The sequence below is a fragment of the Hippocampus bargibanti genome, linkage group LG13, assembly GCF_051943395.1.
Source record: "Hippocampus bargibanti isolate YZ-2025 linkage group LG13, ASM5194339v1, whole genome shotgun sequence".
NCBI classification, from domain to species: domain Eukaryota; kingdom Metazoa; phylum Chordata; class Actinopteri; order Syngnathiformes; family Syngnathidae; genus Hippocampus; species Hippocampus bargibanti.
In genome coordinates, this window is record NC_142746.1 from 10,157,471 (window position 1) to 10,177,972 (window position 20,502).

Consider the following 20,502-nt stretch of genomic DNA (forward strand, 5'->3'; position numbering starts at 1 on the left):
GGGGAATTGACGTGTGATTTGATGAAAAATAACACAAGTGGGGAAAAAATGTAATAACGGGCAGAAGTAATGTGGTGGTGGATGAAAATGAGTGACGACATTGCTTGATGGCCTGGAAGGGGAACTACGCTGAAAATATGTGGAACTGTCAAGAGCGCTCATCAAAATATATCCGGCTTTGTCAATTGTACTTTAGCTTTATTTCTGTTGTGTTATCAATATTTTTACTTTCACTTTAGAAACCAATATGTGTCATTCATTTGTACCTAATTACGACTAAATTCAAATGTAACATTTTTTTACCTTTTAATGTCGTAATTGAAAACTGCAGTGTCATCAAAGGGAAGTTGAATTTGCTGAATCATTTTCCCCCTGAACATGACAGCAATACTCAACCTTTTTTCATCCACAGTCTAGCCATATTTTTTTTTAAGATTGAAACTACAATGGCAACGTGCACTACTAAGTATGCTGCATATCAACTCGTTGACTAATCGTTTCAACCCTTGGTCACAATATTTAAACATTGATTAATATTTGGCTTTTATGTGAACAGCCTTTTAATCAAATGTCTCATTAAAAAAAAATACAGTTTCAGCTATTGTTAAAGCGCCATAGGAACCAATATGTATGTATTTCATTGTATTTGCGATTGCCACCCTCATTTCAAGCTCATATAACTCCAGACTCATATAATTTAGGAATTAACTCTTTTTTTCTGATTAAAGAAGAGGGTCTAAGGTCTCTTACGCTGCATTGAATGGTTATGTAGTCCTAAAACTCAATATTCTGTGGGTCCTGGAGTTCAGTGACAATGACAATAATCCTGGCACTGGAGGGGACACATTTTTGCACATTGTCTGGCAGTGAATTAGTTAATATTTTAGTTTTTTTAATCTTTGTGACAACATGCGAATGGCATTGACCAGTTGTAGTTGCATAAATTGGTTTTAATCAAAACATTTGAAAAAAAGTGTTTAGAAAGTTATCAAATAAAAAAAATACCAAACTGTAAGTATTATTTATTTATTTTATTTGAATATTTTAAAAAAAATGTGCCTTTGTATAACATGGGCATATAGCCCTTTCTAATTTGTCATTGATGCATGTCGAACATAAATACTGAATCTATCAATCTCTTGTTTTCCAATTCAAAATTTGAAACTGCCTAACACAATAATAAAAATATATAAAATTGGCATAAAATTATGCCACCATCTTGCTTCCTTCCCGTACTACTGAACCTTTTCCTGTGGAATTTCCTTAAAGAAGCAACAGAAGCGTCAATTCTGGGTCAGAACATAATCGTGTGTGATCGCCATGCGCCTTTTGCACTACTAACATTTCATCTCGAAACGCAGGATCACTCGCTGTACCTCACGTCATCCCCAGTTCCGTAAAAGCAATTTCACTCCATTCGCTCTTTGTAACACTCTTATTATCCTCGCCTTACACGTTTTTCATCCTACTCTCTCTGGATACTTTACACACTGCAAACTACGCACATAAGAATAAAATACATATTTAAAACCAAGTATTTCTTGACAAAGTAGTGATGAACATTTCATGTGATCAAGATCTGTTTTAAAAATCAATTTTTCGCTCCTCTGGCTGGACCAATGAATAAATACAGTAAAGTATCGTTATATCGATATTCAAGGGAGTCCAAAAAAATATCGATATAACCGGGACTATCGATATATCCGACCCTGTTTGCATGTAATTTTCTCCATGCGTGCATATAAATGGTATCGATATAACCGGGACTATCGATATATCCGATATCGATATAACGAGACTTTACTGTATTTAAGTCACCCAACCGTCATGTGACCCAAGACACTTGAATCCGCTGTATTAGTCGATCCAATTCTTTTAATCTCCGGAATTTGAATGTGATAAAACTAATACTAAAAAAAATGACTGTGCGTGTGTGTGTGTGTGTGTGTGTGTGTTATATATATATATATATATATATATATATATATATATATATATATATATATATATATATATATATATAAAGTTTGAATAAAAACATGGCTTCAACTCTCAAAATGAGAGTTTGTAATACATTTTTTTTAAAGTTAAGTAACATTTTCAAAGTTACAACATTCCGGAGCTCCTGGAATTTTGAGATAGCTTTCCGAGGATTTTAGGCACCAAACAACTTTTGTAGCCGAGCGGACCAAAGTGTAATTTATTCTCCTTTTGTGTTTTGGCGCGCCCTGAAAAAGCTAGCTGTGGCTTTTTATTGATGTGTGCTCTCCTGTATCTCACTGCCGATCTGTCAACCCGGCAGGGTAATCAATAGGTGTAAAGGGCATTAAAACTCAACCTGCTACCATTTTTGTGTGAATCTCCACCCTGGCTGGCAAATATCTGCTTGCTTATCATAGCTGCCAGACGCCCGTCACTGTCACTTTTTCTAAATATATAGACATGGCACAGGGAAAGGTTACGCATTCTGATTTAAGTATAAACCGGTCAATCAATTGATGAGGTGAAGCATGAGTGCTCCAATACCAGAACGGTCCATTGAGAGAAATGTCAAAATTACTATTTTAACATTTTTGCAGTCATGAGCCAAAATTTTGAACAGTTGTGGACATACCATTTTTTTCTTTTTTTCCCAATCTGAATTTCGAAGGATGAGAACATTTTGCTCTGAAATCGTCTCGTCAGCCTGCCAGCTGCTGATAAGCTCGCTCGGGATCGATTAGATCTACCTTTTTAATCTATTCAACTCCTGCAGGCCATTGGAAGGGGTGGATGCTTAAAGGAGTTATGCCGGGTGCAATATGTATGTCTTTGAGAAGGTGTGACCAGAGGGCAAATGTCTTATTTTTATTCCTATTTATTTATTTACTTTATCATGAGATCAAATGTATTCCCACAAGTGCTCTTGAAAATGTTGCTGTAGGCCAGCCAAAGAATTACTTTTCCGGTAAACTGACAGGACGGTGGGTGATGCAGACATTTCAAGACATTTGAAGGAAATGAAACTCCTGAATATTAATGTAATGTCTCTATCACTCTAAAATCTATAAATGAGTCTCATAATTCCTTGCCCGAAGAGATTTTGATACTTTCAAGCTTAATTTGTTGCCCGATTGCAACACAAAACCGCCTTTTACTCATTGACTGTCAGACGATGTGCGAAGATGTGTAAACTCAAAGGCCAGGGTTTTTGTCATTTTCACGACCCACAGAATACTGAGTTTTGGGATGACATAAAGATTCGATAAGCAGCATAAAGTTTAAGCCGAGCTTATTTGGTTCTAGAGTTATCTGCAGGGAAAGTGGGGGCGGCTGGATAAAAGACAAATGCTGCCCCTTTGTGGGAGTGAAACACATTGTAAGAGGTCTGACCGCAGCTTGATCAGCACCACCCCGCAAGAAGAAAACATAACCGAACAAAATCGCAAATTGTGATTCACTTCGTGTTTTTCAATTCCCAAATACATTTGGGAATGGCAGTGAATAAGTTAGTTTATCATGCAAGGGGGTTGAAATGAAAAACAAATAATGACAAGTCATCAATATTTTCTGCTGATCTCACACCAATCACCAAAACTAAAGTTATTCACAAGATTTTTTTTTGTGGGGCCAAACACGGATAAACACCAAATTCAATGTTATCAAGATAAATAGGCTTCCAAGACTGAATTCAGAAAAAAAGAAAGAAAGACAAAAAGAAAGAAATTTTACCTAGGATGGACACATGCATTATATGGTGAGCATGCTTTGGCTTAAAAAAAAGATGACAAACGGCCTCCTTTCAAGCATCACTGACTCGCTCTCCGCGTGAGGGAGGAAACACGTTTTGCGGAATGCTGAGCAGGCGAGCCGCGTCACAGGGCTTTTGAATCAACCCACACTCACTCACACAAACAGTGAAAGGGTCAAAACTAGCAGCACCCACCTTTAGCTCATTACCAGCGTCACATCCAATGAAAGGTCTTGCTACTCGACAATCAGCCTGCGGAAAGAAGAAGAAGGAATTTAACCTTTTTGCATTGAAAGAGTACTATGCGTCTTCGTCTTGTTCACTTGTCGCCATCAATAAAAACATTAGCAGGAGACTGTGCACGTACGTCTAAAAATAACAATGGACTGTCAAAGCTGTGCTGGTAGTAATTTGGAGTAGGGGAAAAAACAACAAAACTGAATGAGCCAAGTCACGGGGGCGGTGGCAGCAGCAGCAAGCTGACGGTTAGAGACTTAAATTGTTGTTGGTGCTGCTGTGGACTGGCGTGTATCATGTGTCAAAATAAGCGCACGCCGCCTATTTGCGCCTGAGTGCAGATACTGAAACATAACGCATGTAGATTTAATTCATGTGAATTTGAGGCCGCTTTGTGCACTGCTTGCCACACTAAACAATGAAAATGTCATTTCATATATTCCATTTTATGTTTATTAAACACTTTTCTTAACCATTCATTCTTACTGGATGATATGTGCCCTCAAAATATTTTCTTTTCATATCCAATTGCGAGTTTTTCACCATTCACCTGCAGCAAATGGCGGTATGAGCAAATGTCAGTTATGTTTCAGTCACCAATTGTGGGTTGCGACTGGAAAAAAAAAACAAGATTCCAAATAGAGGCGGGCAAAATGACTTTCCTCTGTCCGAATAAGAGAATGATGATATTTAATAATAACAATAATAATAGCGATCAAAATAACAATAATTATAATAACAATACTACGAATAATAATAAATAATAATTAATGCTAATAATAAATACGTTGCATTGCATTTATAAGCACCTTTGAAAATTCTCAAGGACACTTTACAGTCACAGGATAATAATAATAATAATAATAATAATAATAATAATAATAATGTATTTCTTTCATAAGCACTTTTAAAAACTAAAGGACACTGCAGTTACTGAATGATAATTATGATAAAATGTATAAATTCTTACAACAAATGAATTAAAAATGCCAAGTCTGTAATTCATATCTATTGTTTTGGAGGCATGAAAAAAATGTTTTTCATCCATTCAATGTTTTCTACTTGAATTGGCCAATTAATATTTTATTGGAATTTTATTTCGCTTTGGTAACAAAACAAAGAAAAAAAAAAGAATATCAATCAGCCCATAGTCTTTATTTTGCAGTGGGTTGCTTGTTCCATTTGATAAACAAAGTGCAGCAGTGACTCCTGCCCTTTATTTATTTATTTATTTATTATTAATGATGGAATTGCTAGTTAGTGTCAAACATTCAGTTGCCTTCTCTGAAAAAGGGGCTACTACTTCATGTGATAAATAAAGTGAGGACGCTTCAAAATGGTGGGATTATAAAGTGGCCACAATCGATTCTGTTGCAACAGACGCCCAGACTTCTGTGTCAATACCATAATAGGGTGCGATCCATGAATTGAAGCATATCAATTGTCTTTTTTTCCAGTGGGGTGTCAACCCATGCGAGTGTTTGATGGCATACGCACAGCCACAGCCCTCAAAACATGAAAACGTATTGATTCTGTTCCACCAAATCCATTTTCTTCCTTGAGTGGGGCGTGAGGTCAGGCCAATGCTCGATTCAGACACTGAAAGCAATAAGTAGTTGAAAATCGGTCTGTTTGAAAACAATTGGAGAAGAATAGGAGTGCTAATTTAGCAATAAAAATAGCGTTTGGACTATTCAGCGGCCCGTTTCATCAGATGCACTCAAGTTACACATTTCTTCACTTTGGCTTCCTTGGACAATATCCAGTTGGTGGCGCTAATGCACCAGGAAGCAGGTTTACCATTTACCGTAAACTCCCATTGAGGTAGAACAAGAAAGGCTGAATGATAAGGTACTGTTATGTTTTGCGCTTACTTTTTCTGCATTTGCAGGTTTCGTGGATAGCAAAATACGGTGTGTTTTGAAGTAAAATACTTGTGGGTGCATTCCTAATCAGAAGAAAAATCATTTTACAAATAAATCGGGTGTTTAAGAAAATGGAGTAACAGATTAATATCATTTGCCTTCACTTCAGTGAAGATGGATAACTTGCGACATGCGTGTCATACGTCAAGGCATCATTAATAGTGCAATCTTTCTACAGATTTGAAAAATTATAAAAATAATATATATTTTAAATTAGTGAGTCAAGATTGAATCCCATTAAACAAAAAATGTATGAATCCATCCTGTGAATAACAAAAAGACAATCTAAATGTTTGTTTTGCCATTGGCCAAAAATCGCAGGAAAATACAATACAATACATTTTGATTTATCATCAACTTTATCATCATCATCGCTTTAACATCAGCTATATAACCAACATATTTTATACAAACAGTACAATAGTGAAGGTTTAACAGCGGAAATTGGGAATAACAAAATTGGACAAAAAGATGAGTCTATCAATTGTTATGAGCGACCACAGAGTACATTTTCTGGAAATATGTCTTGAAAAGTCCGTAGAAAAGGATCCAAGAGGATATCAGTGGAACTCATTTGAGTTTTTCCAAAGACAAGTGTCACAGACAGTTTGTGGAAGGACGATGGAAGCAAAGGCAGGAGGACGAAAGGAAAAAAAGGAGTCCACAAGCGCTGACGAATTTCCCGTGGTCAATGCAGAGGCTGATGATGTCACCAATTCCAGGGTCTCCATTTAGAAAGGGCACATTTTAATCCACGGGAACATAATTTGTTTGGATAGAGCTCAGTTGAGGGACTATAATCAGAATAATTATTCTGGTCGCACTCCAGCCTCGGGCCTTTTAGCTAATGACAGCCATGACACTCGTGGCGAAGCTTTCAAGCTGTCGGAACGCGTGTATTTGATGTTTGTGTGTGTGTGTATGTGTCTGTATATGAGACCATGTGTGCTTATGATCTTTGTGTCGGCATTTTCCATGCATATTAGAAGTACATCACTCTTCTTCAGAATCACATACGTGAACATTTATCACACAAGCTAACATCAACAATGACCCATTTTAAAACCAACAGTAAGGATTAACTGAAGTCTATCTTTGCTTAACTACTCAAGAATCACATACGCTAACGCATGTAAACATGCATTCTTGAAGAAACACATTTTCTCCCCCAACAGTACATTGGTGTGATGCGATCATATCTATCTTACGTTGCAAATATTGATACTTTGGGAGGAAAAATTAGTCATAGATGTTCTGGTACATTTATTTATAGCTGTCGAGTCATATACGCTGATATGTATCGCAAAAGGTACCGTGAATGGAGTTCTCTTGTACGTGGAATGTGCAATGCATATGAAAGTGCCTTCCCAAATAACATAAGCTATTACGAAACAGACATCTAACATCAATCTAATATGCTAACGAAAATCACACACCAATATGAATCTTTTGCCGCAAAAAACACTGATCTTTGACAGCAAAAAGAACTGTTAGCTAGTTCATATCGAAGTCTGCTGTGTTCACTCCCACAACGGCGCAAGACTCCCACTCGCTGCTACGCTGGTCTGTGCTTGTCTACGAAATTACCAGCATCACGTTCAACCTTCTTCTGCGGCTTTAGAGCACACGCCATGTCGGATTTCCACCAGAGAGCCGTCAGACTTAAAGCCTTAAATATAAAAACAAACGCCTCGTCCGTCATCCAGTTGCTTTATTTTTAGCATGACCTGCTAAGTGTACATCCTTTATCTGCATCCTCAGTCTTCTCCTCCCCCCACCACCGCTCATCCTCACCTGACTCACTGTGGTGTTTAGTGACTATTAGATGCACATCCTTCCTCCTCTTCATCCTCCAGCTCCTCTTCATCCTACTTTTCTCTCTCATCCTCACCTGACTCAGTGTGCTGTTTAGTGCCTGTTATTCATGCTCAGACGCGCTCCTACGCTCTCTACAGACAGAAGGACCTCTATTTTTATGTGTTTTTTGACTACTTCCCCATGGGAAGTCTTGCAGTCGGACAGTTTAAAAATAGCAGGATTATGTCGTCTGGCAGGATATGGCTGGGAAAAAAACCTCTTAAATGGCTGATTTTGGAGGAGCCTTCTTGGATCATATCAAATTCTAACAAAATGCACAGCTGTGTTAAACCAGGCTGGAAATAGTTCAAAATTTAAATTAGCGAATCGGGTGAGTAAATAAATTTGTCGCATCAAACGCTACATTCGCACCGTCCAACTGACATTCCCACCGGTCCGAGTGAACTGCATCAACGATACAACTCGCGTTTGGTCTGACAGCAGCGTGACCCTGATTTAAGAATCTTAATTTGAAACCACAAACCACCTTTCCGGAAACCTGATTTTTATACTATACTCCTGCAGTGAAGACCCTGACCTTGGCACAAAATTCTATTGAAATATTTGAAAGACATAACTTTTGAAACATTTGAAAGACTCAACCTGATTTGCCATATACCTTGTTTTAACCCTAACTTGAAACCTAATTTCAAAACTTGAAATATGTAACTTAAAGCCATAATCCTGACTTGATGTTGTTTTGAAATACCTTACAAATTTAGTTTTATGAATAATTTCAAATGAGAAGTAAATTGAGTTACCCTGTGTATGAAATACTCTGTCTAAATAAATATCAGCCTGGCCTTCTTACCCTGTCATGAACCTGTACTTTTAAACCCTGACAGCCAATTTAAAACCTGAAACTTTGACACTCTTGATGGAAATCCTAATCCTGGTTTTAGACTTAAATCATACCCCGTTTTTTTGACACAACACCCCCCCCCAAAAAAAAAAAAAAAAAAATCAACATTAGTTTTAGACCCTAATTAATTTAAAGCCTCACACTCATCAAGGTCTTCTTTAAAACTCAACTTCCAACCAGAACTTATTTAAAATGGTACTTTAAACCACAGCCTTAACTCACAACCATCACCAAAACCCCAACCCATATTTCAAACCCTACTTTGAAAGCATAACCCTACCTTCAAACCACAGCCAAAAATACACTTCAAAATCCTTCTCTCAACTATTTTTTTCTCGATTGCATCGCAACACAATGGGCAGGATGTCTTTGCATGTCAAAGAAACTGTTCAATACCCAATTTATCCTTTCATATATTTATCTATGCATTAAAACCCATCCCAAAGTCTTATAGTCATGGAAAATACCCCCACTCCTTTCCAACCACCACCAAATAAGGACTCATTCATGTGCTCATCTATGCGGATAATAATATATGAGCATAAAAAGCAGCCCCCATGACAATCCTCTTTACTTCACCAGTCGCTAAGCTCTTTAGCAACTCACCACTATGACCACTACACAAACTTTGTCCGTGTTCGGAATCGGCCCCTCATCCGCTGCTCTCACATAGCTATATTGGGAGATTTATAATGCAGTAGGAGATGAGAGTTCACTACAAAGTTGATTGAAAAATCGAATTTGATATCTTGATTAGAGAGTAGAGAAATACGTGAATGATGATATAACGGTGATATTGCTTTGCAAAACACTACAGACATGATAACAAATAATGTCATTGTCCTAATGTTTATACACCTTTTTCAAGCAAGAGATATTTGAAAATAAACAATTAAAAATAATGTAAAACTACAATGATTTCCAAAATGAATTATTGGCATTTCTATTTAGTTCACTGGGAAAAAGGTAAACTGAAATAGTTGTTTTTGAATTAAGAGTGTGCTTACGGAATGAATAAAACTCTTATTCTAAGGCAGTAGTCCCCAACCTTTTGTGCACCACGGACCGGTTTAATGTCAGACAATATTTTCACGGACCGGCGGATAAAGAAACTTTCCAAAGACGTTGTTTTTTACTCATTTTTCTAGCTTACGGTGGGCTAAATTTAGCGGTATGTATCACGTGACCTAGACAAGCGTTTTGACATGCGTCAAGAGTAAGTCATAGATGGATGTAATCTGGTAATTTTTAATTTTTAATTTTATGTAAATTATTTATTCTTTCTGTGCGGCCCGGTACCAAATGATCCACGGACCGGTACTGGCCCGGGGGTTGGGGACCTCTGTTCTAAGGCACAACTAGGAACACGAGAATATGTTTCAGCAGCCAATCACGATTTGGAACCAGAATGTTGAATCTGGGAGCACACAGTTCAATTTCCCACCTTGAGGATGATGACAAACACACATACACTACTCTCTCTCTCTCTCTCTCTCTCTCTCTCTCTCTCTCTCTCTCTCTCTCTCTCTCTCTCTCTCTCTCTCTCTCTCTCTCTCTCTCTCTCGCACACACACATGCACACGCGCAATCGCACACACACACAAACTAACACTAATGCTGCGGGGTACAGCTGCAGCTCCATTATTTCTCTGAAGAGATTTTTCAATTCCATGGCTGATGCCTGAGGGATTGTGTGTGTGTGTGTGTGTGTGTGTGTGTGTGTGTGTGTGTGTGTGTGTGTGTGTGTGTGTGTGTGTGTGTGTGTGTGTGTGTGTGTGTGTGTGTGTGTGTGTGTGTGTGTGTGTGTGTGTGTGTGTGTGCGTGCGTGCGTGCGTGCGTGCGTGCGTGCGTGCGTGCGTGCGTGCGTGCGTGCGTGCGTGCGTGCGTGCGTGCGTGTGTGTGTAGTGTGCACTTAGATGTCACCGGGTGTGTTTTTCTGTGTTTAGAAAAATAAATAAAAACCAATGCGGTGATGTAGGTGGTGGAGCATTTGTCCCAAAATGGCAATGTAAACCATTTACAAGAGTGTTATTTGCCATTTTTAGTAAACATCTAGTGAAAGTGTGTCGGTGTGTTTACTCGTTGAGAACTATAGCTTGATTTTTAAATTGTTTGATAGATGTCACTAAAAAGTCTTCGAGAGTGATTAGCGATTAATTTAGCGATCGTGTTTCGACACATTTACTCATAGTATTTGACTTCTACATCACTGTCAAATAAAAACAATTTGTGCTTTACTGCCTTCGTGTGGCCTCTTTTTGCAATTACAGTGGTACCTCGGTTCTCGAACACCTCATAGTTCGAACAAATCGGAGTTCAAACAAAATATTCGAGATATTCTTGCTTTGTAGTTCGAACACCAATCGGTGTTCGAACGCCAATACGGCGCGTGAGTGCGTACGCGAGGGTGGGGTGCTGAGCGGCGTACGGGTCTATCGCTCTCTCCGTGACCAACTGTTGTCGCTTGCGGACGTGCTGCGTTTTGCTCCAGTGTTTAATATCACCTATATATAGGGGCTAAAACTAAGAGTTTTAGCCCCTAATCATGCCTCCAAAGAAAGTAAATGCTGCTAAAAATGACAAAAGAAAAGTAGTGCGTGCAAAATGTGAAGGAGGTGTGCAAGTGTCTGATCTGGCTAGGGAATACAGCATGGTGAAATCTACGATCAGTACAATATTAAAGAATAAGGAGGCTGTGAAATCTAGTGATGTGGCTGTGGGAGTGAGATTAAGTGTCATTGGATAGATATTTTAAAAGAAAAGAACATCCTGTAGCCGAGTCATCCGTAGCTGTCACGTTCCGAGCGAGAGTGATGGCAGCTGACTCGTCGGAACGTATTGGAATGTTTGGGATCCCAAAGCAGACACGTACTCATCAAGCAGGATCCTTATTCACAAATAAAAGAAAACACAGCAAGAAGGCAGGGGGTAATCCGACCCACTTACTACGGCAAAAAGCAAATGGCACACGAGGGTGCAAAATTACACAATCCCGGATTAGATAATTGACAGCAGGTGGAGAACGGCCGGGAGAGGCAGCCCCCCCCCCTGCTGTCAACTCGCAAGTGACAGGAGCAAAGAGATGGTTTCGGCGTTCGAAAAAATCGCTTTTCGAACAGGGTCCTGGAACGAATTATGCTCGAGAAACGAGGTATCACTGTACTATTACTTTTATTTAAATAATAATAATAATAATAATACATTTGATTTCTAAGCGCGTTTCAAAACTCTCAAGGACACTTTAGCGTTACGGGATAATATATATACTGTATATATTTTTCTGCGGGTGAGCAGCGACAGCCATTCCCGCCAGCGTTCACTCAACCCGGAAGTAACACAACAACACACCTCTAATGTGAGTGTTAATATAGACAGACAATACAATACATCCTAATTTATATAGCGCTATAGCGCATTCACAACAATTATTATTATTAATCCAGTGTCAATTACACACAGATTGTTGCAGTGCCTGGCAGAGTTTAGTGCCAAATGTAAAATATATATTTGGGAAGGGGGGGGTTTCACGAAATAAAACTCCACTAACCCATTTATCAGCCAATTCAGTAAATGAAGTGTCAAGGGTGTTCACTTAAAATTTCTACTTTTGCTGCATAACTCATGAACTACTCTTGTGTTCTTAAACTATACCATCGACATTGAAATCTTTTTTTTTTCGCTCATGGGATATAGTAGATATTTTCATGAGCATTACTCGATCACAAAGAGACATCCATCGTGAGATACATTCAGCGCACTATGTAAGTGGGTAACTGAATTTACACATTCCACTTTCTAGCAGCAATACAAAGTGGTGACTCGCTATATAGTGGATTCTGAACACAGCTTGAGGTTCTTGGTGTTTTTTTTCCCCTCACCCGCATCTGTCGGCAATAAACCTAATTGATTACGGTCACCACTTCATTCTGACTGCATCGATCTAGCAGGACGCGGCGCTGCATCGACCATCAGCACAAAAAAAAAAAAAAACAATCTCAGCAGGTCGCGAGCTCTGCGTCCGTCCACTCTTTGTGGAACTGAAGTTAGCGGCAGCATATTTCACGAGGTACACTAATGGCATCCAATACTTTGTTGGATTGAAAGCCTCTGTCTTGAAAATAAAAAATCCTTACATATTGACCAGATTCAAAATATATTTTTTCTTCACAAATGTTTGGTCTGTACTCTCAATTGTATGATTTATATATTTATGTATCTATGTATCTATTGATCTTTGTATCTATTTATCTATTAATCTATTTGTTTATTATTGATATATTTATGTATCATGTATATATATTTACACATTTAACGAATAACAGGCCATTGACATTATCCAATTTTATATATTTGCAAATTTCCCCATTGCGGGACGAATAAAGGTATTCTGATTCTGATTCTGATTCTGATTTAGTTATTTTGATTCTAACTCCAACTATGCAACTTTCGGGTATTTATTTTTGCTCATAATATTGACAGCAGGGGCACAAGGAGGACCTCTGGCATGAAGCACCAAGTCATTTCTTTTTTTTTTTTAATGAAAGAACGGTGACACCACCTGAACCATTTTCTTTATTGATGATGATATTTTTCAGATGATTCAACACACACACAGACACAGACACACACACACACACACACACACACACACACACACACACACACACACACACACACACACACACACGCACACGCGCACACACACACACGCACACACACTTACACGCCAATCCAGCAATCACACAGTCCAGCAGCTTTCCCGCCATGTGTGTTCTTCTAATTTACCTCCAAATCAATTTCCTGTCAGGTTACAAGTGTGTCTTCCAGCAGGGGTCGTGACCTCCACCTGCTGACTCCATGTCCTTGCTTGAATTAAAAGCCTGCATCACATTACACACATTACACACACACACACACACACACACACACACACACACACACACACACACACACACACACACACACACACACACACACACGCACACGCGCACACACACACACACACACACACACACACACACACACGCACACGCGCACACACACATACACACACAGAGACCGCACTTTGTATTACCTACATGTGGATAAAGAAACCCAATCAGGCTTTTAAGGTACATTAAGAGTATGGATGTGGTAGCACTTGCACAATGACATGGATGGATGGATGGATGGATGCACACTGGAAGATGCCCGGGTGGAAAGAGCGGCGACTAAAAATAGAATATGTGGGCTCTGATAGACACCTGGGTTGTTGATCGATTCGGAACTCTCAGCCGTGAAAAAGAGTCAACGGTGTTGTGCAGATGTATTTTGGTTAGCGTGGTGGGAGGACTGGCTTGATACCATAGTTGATGGCAGACATAATATTCGGAGTCTATTAACTCATTCACTGCCATTCACAAATTTATTCGGGAATTGAAAATATGTCATAGAGCGCCATTCCTGAATTGGTTCGGATTTGTTTTTTCTTGTTTGTGTGCCCATAAAGAGCTGGCCATGGACTCTGGCAATGTTTGTTCCAGCTTCAACTGTTATGAAAGCGCTATGTAAACCAATGTACTGCATTGTATTTTGCCCATTTGCCCTCATTTCAAGCTCATATAACTCCAGACAAATGTTCCCTTTAAGCTGTGTGCGTGCGCAATCGCGCACCTCGTGCACATACTCAGCGTACAAGAACATCTATGCAGCACACTTTGCAATGTAACTCAATGAGTGACATGTGTCCAGCCAATAATGCCGTACAGTTCACGTACGCTACGCAGCCAGTCGGAGCAGAACGGCGTGAATATGCCCTGCCCAGGCCACATCGTACACATCTGATGTTGCTCACAGTGGTCCTCAGTGTGCTCAGGGAGCTAGAGTGTCTGCTCAGACACATAAAAAAATTAGAGGGAACATTGCTCCAGACCCATATAATTTAGGAATTACTTCTTTTTTTTCCGGATGAATTAAGAGAGTCTAAGGTTTCTTACACTGCATTTAATATTTATGTAGTCCTCAAACTCAATATTCTGTGGGTCCTGGAATTCAAGTGACAATGACACAAACCCTGGCACTGGAGTGGACACATTTTTGTACGTCTGGCAATTAATGAGTTAAAGATTGGAATCACACACAAAATAAGTAAAAATAATCACTCTTATTTGCTTACAATATTACAATGGTGATGTGAAAACTGTGAAATACTGCTTGAAAAATACCATATATCAGTTTTAAATGACTCCCTCGATGGGAGTAAAGATCGAGACCATCCGTGACAAAGAGTGTGTCCACCCACATGAATCTTTTTTTGTGATTTTTTAATCATTATGTGTGAATAGGAAGTTACTGAGATAAAGCGAGAAAGTCCAGTCGATATTGATCATCTCGACACCACGCGAGCCACACTACACTTGGTCTCTTGGGACTTGTGGTTGATGCCAGCATTCTGACCTGAGTCAAAATCCAATTGCTAGACTTCTCATGCAAATATTCCAGACTCAAGTGCGACTTTAAGCAGTACTTTGTCCCCAAGAACTGACTGCCCTGCGTAATCATAACAAAGGTGACTACTATTCATAGGTCGGTGTCAACAACCTTTTACCAGTTTGTCCTAGAACACAACAACACCCACTTTGAGTCAGTCAGCATTTTGCACGGCGCCACCATCAGACAAAAACTTAGCTAACGTCACTGTGTATCATTCATTGGAGTATTGTATTTCTGATGTGCAAAGAGACTGGTTGTCGAATTGAGCCCTCGGTCGCTTTAAAGTGACCAAAGCAAAAATATAGAATATATATTTTATTAATATGTGTATCTTTTTTTTAAAATCAGCATATTTGTTCATTTTAAAATATGACTCAACTGTATCTGAATCCATTTTTTATGTAACTCACATCCCTAGAATTTCACAATGAAGTAAACATGCTGTACATTATTAGAAAGTCTGACTTGTAATTAAAAAAATATATATATTCTTTGTTGAAAGCGATGAAGCTACGACACCCTTTGTCTTAAATGTTTGTTTTTTGAGAAGTTTGATGATTATATTGGAGGTGAAATAAATCGCGATCGCTGCACAATTGTTTTTAATTCCCATATTTTTCATTAGGTACCCCTAACGAATGGTGTATTTTCAAACTTTTTCTATGTATAAGGCACACTACTTTAAGGCACCCATTCAACAAATGAAAAATGTTTTTCAAATATATAAATACATCAAAGTTTTACAAATGCTGTATAAGGCATACCACATGATAAGGCATTTCAGTAGAGGTTTGGGTCATGCACTACTTATTCGACAGGAGAAAATGAAGTCGGTGGCTTCTTAGAGTAGTTGTTTGTGGCTCTATATTACTTCACATATAAGGTGCACCTGCATATAAGGCGCAGGGTCATCCTTTGAAAAAATAATCACAGCTTTTGGGTGCGCCTTTTACACTGGAAAATCCGATAATATGACAAAGTAAATCATTTTTCTTGCCGGAAGTCAATGAAGGAAATCAGCTGCAAGTTATTAGAAAATCTTACTTGCAGTTTAAAAAAATAAATCCATACTCCTTGTTAAAAGCGATGAAGTTATGGAAACTTTTGTTTTAAATGTTTTTCTTTTCTGCGGAGTTGGCTTATTATAATGGAGGTGAGAAAAATTGCAATCGCAGCACAATTATTATTATTTTATTACTAGAAGGAATTAAATTATTTGTCTTGCCGGAAGTCCGTGAAACTCATTTTCATCCTTTTGGGAACAGTGTTGTAACAACTAAACATTTTTGCAAAAGTACAACAGGGGGGTTTTGGGGGATGGGCGTTATACGTGGCTTTGTTCCAACACTTGGGCATCTGGCGAGTATTTGCCACTGATCTCTCGCAGCCCACGGCTCTTGAAATAGCAAAACAACAGATGTACGCTCACTTTTATTCAAGGTGCTTGTTATGTCTGCAAGCTTTTTTTTTCTAACCACGTGGCCGACCGTCCGTCTACCCACCCATCCGTCCGCCCGTCCACCAGTCACCCATCATGCCTGCAGCTCTCCCTTTGGCTCACTGGATGCCTTTTAGGTCTTTCATTGGCAAGCGACCCGCATTATCGGACCGACGCGGAATGGAGATTTAGATAAGAGGCTGGGAGCTGAAGGCGATCGGCGGCAGAATACCAAGAGAAAAACGGCTGGGGGAACAGCGAGTGAAAAGCCTTAGGAGACATTGATTAGGGAAGGGAATGAGGGGGAGGGGAAAAAAAGAATCAGTAATCAAAACAACCTGCACCCAATGCGAATTGAACAGTAAATAATCATAAAGAAGTCAACATGCGATTTTTTTTTTCCTGACTGAAAATTAGACGTGAGACGCTAAACCATTACAATTTTTATCAAATGATTTTTTTAATCATTGTGTGTGAATAGGAAGTTACTGAGATAAAGCGAGAAAGTCCAGTCGATATTGATCATCTCGACACCACGCGAGCCACACTACACTTGGTCTCTTGGGACTTGTGGTTGATGCCAGCATTCTGACCTGAGCCAAAAGCCAATTGCTAGACTTCTCATGCAAATCTTCCAGACTCAAGTGCGACTTTAAGCAGTACTTTGTCCCCAAGAACTGACTGGCCTGCGTAATCATAACAAAGGTGACTACTATTCATAGGTCGGTGTCAACAACCTTTTACCAGTTTGTCCTAGAACACAACAACACTCACTTTGAGTCAGTCAGCATTTTGCACGGCGCCACCATCAGACAAAAACTTAGCTAACGTCCCTGTGTTTCATTCATTGGAGTATTGTATTTCTGATGTGCAAAGAGACTGGTTGTCGAATTGAGCCCTCGGTCGCTTTAAAGTGACCAAAGCAAAAATATAGAATATATATTTTATTAATATTTGTATCTTTTTTTAAAAATCAGCATATTTGTTCATTTTAAAATATGACTCAACTGTATCTGAATCCATTTTTTATGTAACTCACATCCCTAGAATTTCACAATGAAGTAAACATGCTGTACATTATTAGAAAGTCTGACTTGTAATTAAAAAAATATATATATTCTTTGTTGAAAGCGATGAAGCTACGATACCCTTTGTCTTAAATGTGTTTGTTTTTTGAGAAGTTTGATGATTATATTGGAGGTGAAATAAATCGCGATCGCTGCACAATTGTTTTTAATTCCCATATTTTTCATTAGGTACCCCTAACGAATGGTGTATTTTCAAACTTTTTCTATGTATAAGGCACACTACTTTAAGGCACCCATTCAACAAATGAAAAATGTTTTTCAAATATATAAATACATCAAAGTTTTACAAATGCTGTATAAGGCATACCACATGATAAGGCATTTCAGTAGAGGTTTGGGTCATGCACTACTTATTCGACAGGAGAAAATGAAGTCGGTGGCTACTTAGAGTAGTTGTTTGTGGCTCTATATTACTTCACATATAAGGTGCACCTGCATATAAGGCGCAGGGTCATCCTTTGAAAAAATAATCACAGCTTTTGGGTGCGCCTTTTACACTGGAAAATCCGATAATATGACAAAGTAAATCATTTTTCTTGCCGGAAGTCAATGAAGGAAATCAGCTGCAAGTTATTAGAAAATCTTACTTGCAGTTTAAAAAAATAACTCCATACTCCTTGTTAAAAGCGATGAAGTTATGGAAACTTTTGTCTTAAATGTTTTTCTTTTCTGCGGAGTTGGCTTATTATAATGGAGGTGAGAAAAATTGCAATCACAGCACAATTATTATTATTTTATTACTATAAGGAATGAAATTATTTGTCTTGCCGGAAGTCCGTGAAACTCATTTTCATCCTTTTGGGAACAGTGTTGTAACAACTAAACATTTTTGCAAAAGTACAGCAGGGGGGTTTTGGGGGATGGGCGTTATACGTGGCTTTGTTCCAACACTTGGGCATCTGGCGAGTATTTGCCACTGATCTCTCGCAGCCCACGGCTCTTGAAATAGCAAAACAACAGATGTACGCTCACTTTTATTCAAGCTGCTTGTTATGTCTGCAAGCTTTTTTTTTTCTAACCACGTGGCCGACCGTCCGTCTACCCACCCATCCGTCCGCCCGTCCACCAGTCACCCATCATGACTGCAGCTCTCCCTTTGGCTCACTGGATGCCTTTTAGGTCTTTCATTGGCAAGCGACCCGCATTATCGGACCGACGCGGAATGGAGATTTAGATAAGAGGCTGGGAGCTGAAGGCGATCGGCGGCAGAATACCAAGAGAAAAACGGCTGGGGGAACAGCGAGTGAAAAGCCTTAGGAGACATTGATTAGGGAAGGGAATGAGGGGGAGGGGAAAAAAAGAATCAGTAATCAAAACAACCTGCACCCAATGCGAATTGAACAGTAAATAATCATAAAGAAGTCAACATGCGATTTTTTTCCTGACTGAAAATTAGACGTGAGACGCTAAACCATTTTTATCAAATGTATTTAACTCCTGCAGGTAGAGTATTAACCCTTTCAGTGACAATGTTTGCTACAGTGGACAGCTTATTATGTTACAGGTTATCATTGTTTAAAAAACTAAATAATGAACAAAAAAAGGACACATTATATTGTTTTACAAGCAACTGATAACGTCTCTCGAGCTAAGTCACAAATAAGACAAACAAAGAGCTTTTCCGGGTCTTCGGTGATGCGAGGGCCTGGTCTTTGCGATCAATGGCAGCAAAATGTTGCTGGGCTGATTAGAGAGTCAGAGTAGAGGTCAAAGTAATCTTAAACGCTCACTGGGCTGTTTTTTAAGGTGCACCGTCAATGAGGGCCAGCTAATTGACATTCGCGTTAAAGGGTGAGGGTTTAAGGAAATGTTCCTGTATGTACTTTGGACAGAGGTGGCAATAGTTCACAAGTGGAAGGACCGGTACTTGCTTTGAATGACACTCTGATAAAAGACTGACTGGAATGATTTACTGAGTGAAAGGGAAATAAGCAGATTTCAAAATATAGGAGAGTAAGTCAACTGTTGCTTGTTCACAGTTGTTTTTATGGCTATCACAAGTCATTTGCAAGATAAGTCATGTTATTTGGTTGTCACTTTTTGCATTGGATCTCACCAATGTGATCCCTGCACAATTCCTGTGAAGATGTTTACGTTGTGAGCCAAGTACTGTTGAGTCGATGTTTTTTAAAGCGTCGAGCTGCTTTTGCTTATAGACCGTCGACCCCCTGCCCCACCCCCCCAAAAAAAAAAAAAAAAACCTAAACTAAAACTCCATGTCAGCAAATGGCTAAAATACATTCATAACAGAATGCATGACTCAGTAAATCTTAGACTGCCTTCTTTCATCAGAAAAAAGAAGTAATTCCTAAGTTATATGGGTCTGGAGTTACCTGAGCTTGAAATGGGGGTGGACGTACAAAATATAACAGAATACAGTGATACCTCGGCTTACAAACGCTGTAGCTCACAAACTTTTTGTTCAGAACATTAAATTCGTGAGAATATAATCTTGGCATACAAACTAATTTTCAGCGGACAAACCAAACCACACAGCGCCACGGTGGCTGGCGGACTAGTTTTCCACACCCCCTTTGAGTGCAGATGTGGTTTGCTATCGAGTGAAGTACTTTTGCTATTATGGGACCGGAAAAAATGGGACCACCGGCTCGTGTTAAGTCGAAGAGGACACAAAAGAAAATTACGGTCGAGCAGTGTGCAGATAATCAAAAAACACGAATGAGGTGTGGGTTTGTGTAACTTAGCGTCCCAGTACCAGTATTGCTCCGTGTGGCTAAGGGTGTTTCTGAGTTGTCTAAGCAACGGTCTCAGGCAATAGAAGACATTGGAAAACTTCTCTTGATTTGTATTAACGAAAAACAGCTAGCAGGGGACCGTGTGAGTGAGGGTATTATCGCAGAGAAAGCACAGCAACTTCACTCGGATATCATCAA

The 20,502-nt window shown here is 39.1% G+C and overlaps 1 protein-coding gene across 1 annotated transcript in view; it reads right to left on the reverse strand.

Annotated features, from left to right (window-relative positions):
- Positions 1–20,502, reverse strand: part of cdh11 (cadherin 11, type 2, OB-cadherin (osteoblast)) — an 83,706-nt gene that overhangs the window by 40,250 nt on the left and 22,954 nt on the right. The window contains exon 2 of the mRNA XM_089011512.1: positions 3,926–3,982. The gene's annotated coding sequence lies outside the window, so the exon portion shown is untranslated. The remainder of the gene's footprint in view (positions 1–3,925; positions 3,983–20,502) is intronic.